General features: G+C 46.8%; 1 protein-coding gene across 1 annotated transcript in view; it reads left to right on the top strand.

Annotated features, from left to right (window-relative positions):
• Positions 1–312: 312 nt before the first annotated feature.
• Positions 313–8,791, top strand: part of LOC140914239 (interleukin-1 receptor-like 2) — a 54,662-nt gene continuing 46,183 nt past the window's right edge. Inside the window, exons 1-2 of the mRNA XM_078853800.1 lie at positions 313–722; positions 6,080–6,170. The gene's annotated coding sequence lies outside the window, so the exon portion shown is untranslated. The remainder of the gene's footprint in view (positions 723–6,079; positions 6,171–8,791) is intronic.

Here is an 8,791-nt window from a genome sequence, read left to right as displayed (position 1 = left end):
CTGCCGCTGCCTGTCGCGCGCGCTTGGCCCCGGCAACCGCGCGGCCCCCTGGCTGACATCCCAAATCGCGGCGATTTAAAGCGCTTTAAATCCCCCCCGCCGAGGGGGACTTCTCGCTGCGGTGCCTTAGCTCCGCTTCCTGCCGCCGCTCTGCCCCGCCTCGCACGGCAGCGGAGCGGGGCGTGTCCCCTCTGCCCCGAGCGGTTGCAAACCGGCCGGCCGGGGCTGCGCGGTGGGGAGGGAGGGAGGAGGAGCCGGGGCTCTCGGGCGGGGTCAGCGGCCACCGCCTCCCGCGGGCGGCCCTGGGGAGACGCGGGGCTTGTTCCCAGCGCGCTGGGCGCAAGGGCCCCGCGAGACCAGCCCCAGCCGCTCCCTTCCCCCCTGCAGCCCGCTCCCAGCGCCCGGCTCCGGCGGCCGCCCAGCGGGGCTTGGAGCCTGGAGCCCAGGCTCCGTGGCGGGCCCGGGTGACGCCGCTGCCGCCTGGGGGCGCTCCGGAGGCGACGGAGGGAGGGTTGGCAGGCGGGAGCAAGTTCCCCGTGTCTGCTCCCCAGTCTCCCCTTCCCCTCCCTCTCCCAGCAGTGCCTGCCGCGCAGCCCACAGAGCAGCATCCCTGGGCGGGCGGGCTGGCTGGTGTCTCCTGGGAGGCGGCTGCTAGGAGCTGGCTCTCTCCCAACCAAGCTGAAGCCAGGGGTCAGCTCTCTCCCGTCTCCACCCACCCACAGGTAAGACCTTCTGCCTCCCAAAGCTGGAGAAACGGGAGAAGCAATCTGGAACCTGGCCTGCTCCTCCTAGTGGGGACACCAGTGTCTCTTCCCAGCTGTGGCTGAGCTGCAGCCACTGCCCTCCTCTCTGCCCTTAAATAAGGAACTAAAGGCTAGGCAGTGGCTCCCTGCTCACGCAAGGGTTGGGGTGAGGAGAAGCTGCCGTGATGGGGGAAGGAGAGGTGAGCGAGCTAACTTACTTGTTTTGTTCTGCAAGGTGACTCACAACAGCACAGCTTCAATAATTTCTGTAGCAGAGGTGTTTAATTTACAACTAAAAGGATTCTGCCCCTCCTACCTCTGTGTTTTAGCCCTGCACACTCAAGGTGGGGTCTTTCCCTCTTGCACAATCAGCAACAATAAGGTTCTGTTGGCCAGATTCTGCTGTTAGCTGGTGTCTGTGCTGCCCGTTGTCTGTAGTGGGTTTGCACAGATGTAAGCGACTGGAAGAGCAGGGGTGGCCAAACTGTGCCTTGTGAGCCACATGCGAGCCATTGAAGTGTGGCTTGTAGAGCTCCCCAGTGACCCCCCATTCTCCACCTACTAGACTGATGGTGTGGGAGCTCAGGACCTCTGCCTGGTCATGACGTAGGGCCTTCTGCCTAGTGCGGAGGAGGGTCACAGGGCTTCAGCCCTGCTGGGCGCACATGCAAGGAGTGGGGGTGAAGCCCCGAATCCCATCAGGTGCTACCTGGGGGACTGAAGCCCTGAGCTCCAGCAGGCGCTTCCCATGGGGCTGAATCCCCAAGGTCTGGCAGGTGTTCCTCAGCTCTTGAACTTGTGAAGATTGTCATATGTGGTTCAGAGGGTCAGTAAGTTTGGCCCCTGCAGTAGAGAGACAAGGTACGTGAAGAAATATCTTTTATTGGACCAACTTCTGTTGGTGAGAGAGACAAGCTTTTGAGCTTACACGAGCTCTTCTACAGGTCTGGCTGGGATTGTCTTTCTCTCCAACAGAAGTTGGTTCAATAAAAGATATTACCTTCACCCCCCCCCCCCACCTCGTCTCTCTGGTATCCTGGGGCTACAACACCATAGCATGTGACAATGGAAGCCAAAAAGCACTTCTGAGGGAAATGTAAGGGGACTGTTGCCCCCTTACTAACATTCAGTGGGGGTGTTTTAGTTGCTAGCTCCCAGTACTAAAAGGGGGGTTGATGGGAAATCAGGACCCTGAGACTGACAGTCCCCAGGAACAATGGGGAGAGGCCAATACTCCCATCAGCATCAGCCTGAATGACAGGACTGGCAGGCTAATCAGGGAGTCAGGAGGACAGGGACATCCTGTCCTCCATGTGAGCTGGAATTGTCTGGGTCAGACAGAGTCGGGCCGAGCTAAGGAGAAAGCCAGGGCCCAAGCTAAGCTGGGGAGCAGAGCTGCAGCCCCAAAGCCAGAGGCACAGCCCAGAGAGAGCAGACTTGCCCTGGGAAGAAAGCTGCAGCAACCAGAGCCAGAGGGGCCAGAAAAGCAGCCCACGAAGCAGATCAGTGCAGGGAGCAGAGTCACAGAAGCAGCCTGCAGAGCAGACCTGTTCTGGGAGCAGAGCTGCAGCAACCAGAGGCAGAGGGGCCAAAGAAGCAGCCCAGGGAGCTGGAGGCAGAGCAGCAGCAGTGCAGAGACCGAGTGGTGGACGTGGAGCTGGGGCTGGAGCAGTCCGGAGCTGGGTGCGGTGAGCAGCTGGGGAGTGCGAGGGGGACCCTGGGCAGCGGGCCCAGCACAGGGAGACACCTCAGCCAAGAGACTCTGCAGGCCAGGCTTGGATTGTAACCCCGACGGGGCGACACTGGGAAGAAGGGTCCTACCACTTAGAGCCTGAGAGCGCGTGGCCACCACCAGAGCAAGTGTCCAACCCACAGCATCCCTGCAGCACAGCTAGGGCCTCAGAAGAAGGCCTGGGACTTACAAGGAACAGACTGTGAACTGCCCTGACATTCCAGAGACACTGTTTGTGTTGTTCCCTGCCACAGAGCGGGTTGATGTGTTTCCTTTCCCATTTTTCCTTATTCTTTTTAAAATTAATTGTTGATTAAATAACTTGCATTTGCTTTAACTTGTATGTAATGGTCAGTGGGTCAGAGAAGTGCCCAGTGCAGAGAGAGTACCCCGGAGTGGGGACACCCTAGCCCCTGTCCTAGGTGACCACAGCAGGGTTGGGGGTCGAGTCCCCCAGGAATCCTGGGCCCAGCCTTGTTGGAGTTACGAGGACTCTGCCAGACAGGAGAGTGGAAGGGGAGTCCTCAAGGCAGGGAGGCCATTGGGTAAAGGAAGTGGGAGCGAGGACTCAGATCCTTTCGCTAGCCCACTTCACTGGGGTAGTGCAGAAGCCAGGAAAGTTCCCCACGATAGCGGGACTATTCCACCGCTTACAGATAGAGGCAGAATCCAGCATGGCTCTGCTGGTATAAAAAGCATTAAAAACTAATGTATGTGATTGCAGTCAATAAACAAAACTGAACAAACACAGGATCAGACTTAGGTAAGAGAGTGCACTTTTGACAGAGTTTGTGTAGACCCCACACCTCATATGTTTTTGGCAACCTATTATAGTCATACACTCACAAAAGAAGGAATTTTCAGTGCAGGTAAGGGTGTAAAAGTGGAAATGTCTCTCTGCTCTTGGAGAGGAGAACAAACAGGAATCCCACTCTCCCTTTTTGAGCACTGCTCTATTCTATCTTTAATACAGACATGAAAGAGAGATGGAAAATAATTTTTTTCATGCAGTTCCCTAAAATTTTTTTCCCCAAAGGTCCCAGATGATGATAAAATTGCAATCCTTTCTTAAATAGACCAATCTGTCAAAGTGTTAAATATTTTATTTTATTATAAAGTGTGTGTGTGTGTGTAAAATTATATTTTAAAACCACAAAGACAAATTACAGAAAGTAAAATTGCAAGTCATTAAGTGCATTGTATACACTCTGCAAAGTCTGTTAAAACTACTCCTATTCCAAGATATTAAATAATGGATATTATCTGCTTCAAAACAGTGAGAAAATCTTTCATCTTTCCAACAGCCTTACAGTGTGGACTCTCCCACCTTCTGACTGCACGCACATTAAGTACCATTTGGGAAGGGTCTGTTTGGACGGAACTTCCCATAGCTATAACCCAATGCTCTCTTGGTTAGAGGTGAGAGAGTTACAGGAGAGGTGATTTTTGATCCACTTCACTTTGATCCCTATTTGATCCACTTTATTTGTTAAGCGTATGCCTTAGTTTTAGGTTGTCAAGGTGGGAAGTTATATAGAGGCCTAACCATTACTTTTTTGGGTACAAAATACATTTTTCATCTTAATGAGTTAACATGCAACAGTTTCCTTCCTGTTCCTTAAAACAGGACTAATTTTAAGTAGTTTTAAATTTACATCTCTGCTCACAGACCACTTATGAGCTTCTTTTAAAGAATGTTATTAATATGCAAAATAATTGTTCAGCTTGTTCTCTATTTAATATTCATAGGTGGATGGGAATATACAGTTATTAATTTAATATATAGGAGCAACTAGTATTTCCAACATGAATTTATTTCACAAATCAGGTGAGCTATGAGGGCTTTGCCAAACTGACAAAAGTTCTTACACATAAATTCTATAGCATGAACTACTATGAAAAAACAGAATTCAGGTTGAAATGTCCATTCCAGAGAAGAGCTCTTTCTTCATTCACTCAAACTTCTAAAGATATCCCTGTGTGGCTAAATCTGTATGTGTTTGTTATGAAATCTAAGGAATTTTTGTTCTGTTTTTGAAAGCTGAATAAAGAGCAGCCTAGATTTAGGGGTTTGGAGGGGGACCAGGAATGGAGGAACCTGCATTTGAGAGTTACAGGAGGAAGATGGAGAAAGGACTAGGAAAGAAGCACATTGGAAGGAGTATTTCTGCGGGATCTGGCCAGCAAGGGAGATTCTGGGGCAAAGGGGAATAAAAGTAGGGATCTAGATTCTCTAATTTAGCTTGAATCGTGTTCTTAATGGTAGTAAGAGTAGTAAACCCGAAGTCCCTACGGTGGGAAACTTTCTTTCCTCCATGCAGCGCAGAAGTTGAGTGTGCCGGCTTGGAGAGATTTATGTGGTATATTTTGAGGGCTGGGGTAAACTAGCTGCAGGAATTTATGAGAATGGCTTCATTGTTGCACATCATTTGCATTGAACGCTGGTGTGATGATGAAAGTAACACCTGATGGGGAGAGAGTTCAGAAAACTGATGCTGGTGTACTGGGACCACAATGGGGAATGGTAGGGAACAGGCATTCTGGTGTTTAAGGGTTCATTTGAAAAATCTGTCATGCTCTTTACATGTAAGAGCGGTAAATAAAGGCTAATCCAGAAGCGATTGGGCAATACGATGCAGAGCAATGATAAGTTTGTGCTACTTGGGCCCTGGCCAACAGAAATTGTTTTGTAATAAAAGAGCTATATCGGGGTGGTCAACCTGAACCTGAGAAGGAGCCAGAATTTACCAATGTACATTGCCAAAGAGCACAGTAATACGTCAGCAGCCCTGTACCAGTCCCGTCCCCCTCCCCTGCACTCCCAGTGCCTCCCACCCACTGGCAGCCCTGCTGATCAGTACCTCCCTCTCCTTCCCACACCTCCCCATCAGCTGTTTTGTGGCATGCGAGCAGCTTGGGGGTGGGGGGGAGAAGCGAGGGCATGGAAAACTCGGGAGGAGATGGGAAGGGGTGGATTGGGGGCAGGGCCTGTGGCAGAGCCAGGGGTTGAGCAGCGAGCACCCCCCGGCACACTGGAAAGTTGGCACCTGTAGCTCCAGCCCCAGAGTCGGTGCCTATCCAAGGAGCCGCATATTAACTTCTGAAGAGCCGCATGTGGCTATATATAAATTAACCCTTCATTTTCTCTGCTTAGAACTAAGATTGATAAATGCAGTATTAGGATTTATACGTTTTGAATGCTAATTCTGCTGATTTCTCATTCTGGTATCCCTGGTTTCTCACTCAAATAAAAATTTTACACTTGCATGTAATTTTTTTTTTTGAAATGCTGGTGCAATGTGCTTACATTTGAACATATATTAACTGTTCTTCACTCATGCATTTCCAATATAAAAAACTAGAAAACAGACAAAAGGCAGTGAACAATTCCTTGAAAGAAATACATTTTTATTTTCTTTACATCAACATTGCCTTTACATTTTAGTGTGAAATTTAATATGTGAAATAATTCAAGAATTGCTAATTGCAAACCAAAATAATTTTTGAAAAGAAATTGTGTCTCCATCGTGAGGGCTTCAGCCATTGTGCATGTCTGTTTAATTTGTCCTTTTGTGATCAATATTCTTGTGTCCATTTCTGCTAGGTTTGTGATTCTTGTTATAATTTATAAACTTAGCCGGAGTCGGGGTTGGTCGGTACTTGACTGGAAGATGACTATGTTAAGACACATGTTGGTGAGTCTTTTATTCAGTAATGCAACACCCCCACATCGTATCTTAGGGCACTGTATTTCAGAGATTTTTTTTTGAGCAAGAAATTTTTGAAATATTCCCCTCATACTATTCATAGGAATAGTCAGAACTGGTCTGAAAATTTCCAAAAAGGTTGAAATTTTGGTGGGAAATAGAAATTATTTTCATTATTTAACCAGCTCTAGGACTAAGATTGCAAGCCAGTGTTGTTCTCAAATTTCAACTTGTCTTATGCACACTCTGAAGTTTTCTGTAGTTTCAATAGAAGGTATTCTTCAGCTTCTTAAAAAAAATAGTTGTATGTATTACTGCTACAAAATTATTGCCATTTCCGGTCTACAGATGACAACATACTGAGAGTGGGTGTAGTGAGCCCTATGTGTATCTATAGGGAATAAATACACACATACACTGCATAGTCTATAACATACTTTGAGAATATTAGAAATATAGAGAGTTGGGTTTGGTGATTGGGAGAACTGCACGGTGAATTACAGGCTGGTTGCAAAGGTTGCGGACCTCTCAAGACATCTAGGCAAACTTATGTGCAGTACTGGGAAGGAGCAGATGGTCGTGATACACATAGATACCAATGACACAGGGAAAGTAGGAGAGAGGTCCTAATGGCCAAATTTAGGCTGCTAGGTAAGAGATTAAAGATCAGGACCTCCATGGTGGAATTCTCTGAAATGCTTCTGGTTCCACACCCAGGCCAGTTAGATAGGTAGAATTGCAGGGTATCAATGTGTGGTAGAGATGATGGTGTAGGGAGGAGGAGCTTAGGTTTATTAGGACCTGGGAAACCTTTTGGAAAAAGAGAAGCCTATACAGAAAGGATGGGTTCCACCTAAACCAAAATGGAACCAGACTGCTGACACACACAATTAAAAAGGTTGTAGAGGAGTTTTTAAACTAAGGGTTGGGGGAAAGCCGAGCAAGTACAGAGGAGCACACATTTAGGAGCGAGACATCCTTTACGGGGGAAATTTACTAAAGGGAATACTCTGTGTCCTAGTAAAAAGGAGAGGATAGAAGTTGATCAAGTAGGAACTGAAAAGAAACAGTCAAATGAAAGAGTCCCCTTCAATTGCATCACATGAAGCCAGACAACTAAATATTGACAGATGTATAGGTGCTCATATACAAATGCTAAAGTCTAAATACTAAGTGGGTGAACTTGAGTGCCTGCTATTAAATAAGGATATTGATATAATAGGCATCACAGAAACTTGATTGAACAATGATAATCAATGAGACATGGTAATAGCAGGATACAAAATATACAGAAATGATAGAATAGGTTGCTCTGGCGGGAGAGTGGCACTATATGCAAAAGAAAGCAGAGTCAAATATAGTAAAAATCTTAAAGTAAATAAACTGTATCATAGAATCTCTATGGATAGTAATTCCAAGCTTGAATAATAAGAGCATATCAGTAGGAATAAATTACAAACCACCTGACCAGGATGGTGATGGTGATTTTGAAATGCTCAGGGAGGCGAGAGAGGCTACAAAAACAATAAACGCAGTAATAAGGGGGCATTTCAACTACTCCCATATTGACTGGGTACGTGTCACCTCAGAACGGGATGCAGAGATAAAATTTCTAGACCCCATTAATGACTGCTTCTTGGAGCAGCTAGTCCTGGAACCCACAAGAGGAGAGGCAATTTTTGATTGAGTCTTAAGTGGCGCACAGGATCTGGTCGAAGAGGTGAATGTAGCAGAACTGCTCAATAATAGTGACCATTATGTAATTAAATTTAACATCCTCGTAGGGGGGAAAATACCAAAGAAACTCACCTTGCTATCATTTAACTTGGAAAAGGGTAACTATTCAAAAACGAGGAAGAGTGTTAAATTAAAAGGAACAGTCACAAGAATGAAATGCTGGCAAGCTGCATGGAAGCTTTTTAAAGACACCATAATAGAGGCTCAAATTAAACGTATATCCCAAATGGAAAAACAAAACAGTAAGAGGGCCAAAAAATGCCGCCATGGCTAAACTGCGGGTGGTTAGAGGCAAAAAGGCTGTCATTTAAAAATTGGAAGTCAAATCCTACTGAGGAAAATGGAAAGGAACATAGTCTTGGCAAGTCAAGTGTAAAAAGTATAATTGGGCAGGCCAAAAAAGAATTTAAAGAGCAACTAGCAAAACACACACAAACTTAACAGCAATTTTTTAAAGTACATCAGAAGCTTAGTGGGGCCACTGGATGATCAAGGTGCTAGTACAGGAGTAATCAAGGAACACAGTGTGTTTCAGAGAAACTAAATGAATTCTTTGTGTTGGTCTTCACTGTAGACTCGGATGTGAGGGAAATTCGCACACCTGAGCAATTCTTTTTCAGTGACAAATCTGAGGCACTGTCCCAGATTGAGGTGTAAATAGAGGAGGTTTTGGAACAAATCGATAAATTAAACAACAATAAGTAAGGCCCTACTTCATTTACAATATTTTGGAAATTGCAGATCCTGCAATATTAGGCTTCCACTGCAGTTTTGATTTTAATTAGCTTACTTTACTTGCCCCCCAAACCTGGAGCCCCTCGTGCACCCCAATCCCCTCATCCCCAGAGCCCCTCGTGGACCCCAAACCCCTC

The sequence above is a fragment of the Lepidochelys kempii genome, chromosome 1, assembly GCF_965140285.1.
Source record: "Lepidochelys kempii isolate rLepKem1 chromosome 1, rLepKem1.hap1, whole genome shotgun sequence".
Classification (NCBI taxonomy): Eukaryota; Metazoa; Chordata; order Testudines; family Cheloniidae; genus Lepidochelys; species Lepidochelys kempii.
The sequence above is the reverse complement of the archived record's forward strand: the minus strand, read 5'-3'. Positions and strand labels throughout refer to the sequence as shown.